General features: G+C 43.1%; 1 protein-coding gene across 1 annotated transcript in view; it reads right to left on the reverse strand.

Moving 5' to 3' along the window:
• The window catches only part of fgf14 (fibroblast growth factor 14), a 293,247-nt gene that overhangs the window by 127,726 nt on the left and 164,481 nt on the right, over positions 1 to 1,040 (reverse strand). The gene's annotated exons all lie outside the window — the stretch shown is intronic.

Below are 1,040 nucleotides of genomic sequence, written 5' to 3' on the forward strand. Positions count from 1 at the left end.
ATATTTTACAAATGGCTCCAGGTTACCCAGATCTATCGATGAAGTGACATGGTTTGCTCTGGAACCAAAGAGAATATCTTCAGCTTTATTGTTCTTGAAATCAGTGTTGTAGTCAAGACCACCTAACCCAAGACCAAGACCACAGTGTACCAAGACCAAGTCAAGACCAAGACTTTTAGGGTTCGAGACCAAGTCAAGACCTTAAGTCTTAGAGCTCAATCTTTTCACCGATGATCTGTGTTTTGAACCTGTACGCTCCACACTGGTTTGTCATCATTATCTGCATCATTTTTATGTCTATATTTCTGATTTACTTCATTTTGTATTTTGCTTTGTGTGTTACCTGTTGTTCTGTCTGTACATCACTTTGGTTGGCCTTGTCGCTGTTTTAAGTGCTCTATAAATAAAATGGTATGGTATGGTATCAGATTGCCAGATGGAGAAGTGCGATTCGGCACTCCAGCGAATGCACCTCCACTGCTCTAGAGTCCAGTGGCGACATGCTTTACACCACTGCATCCGACGCTTTGCATTGCACTTGGTGCTGTATGGCTTGGATGCAGCTGCTCGACCATGGAAACCTATTCCATAAAGCTCTCTGCTCACTGTTGTTGAGCTAATCTGAAGGCCACATGAAGTTTGGAGGTCTGTAGTGATTGACTCTGCAAAAAGTTTGCAACCTCTTCACACTATCTGCTTCAGCGTCCGCTGACCCCGCTCCATCAGTTTACGCGGCCTACCACTTTGTGGCTGAGTTGCTGTCGTTCCCAAACACTTCCATTTTCTTATAATACAACTGACAGTTGACTGTGGAATATTTAGGAGTGAGGACATTTCATACTGGATTTGTTGCATAGGTGGCATCCTATCAGTTCTACACTGGAATTCACTGAGCTCCCGAGAGCGACCCATTCTTTCACAAATGTTTGTAAAAACAGTCTGCATGTCTAGGTGCTTTATTTTTTACACCTGTGGCCATGAAAGTGATTGGAACACCTGATTCTGATAATTTGGATGGGTGAGCAAATACTTTTGGCAAT

Source organism: Nematolebias whitei, chromosome 13 (assembly GCF_014905685.2).
Source record: "Nematolebias whitei isolate Nwh7 chromosome 13, NemWhi1, whole genome shotgun sequence".
NCBI lineage: Eukaryota > Metazoa > Chordata > Actinopteri > Cyprinodontiformes > Rivulidae > Nematolebias > Nematolebias whitei.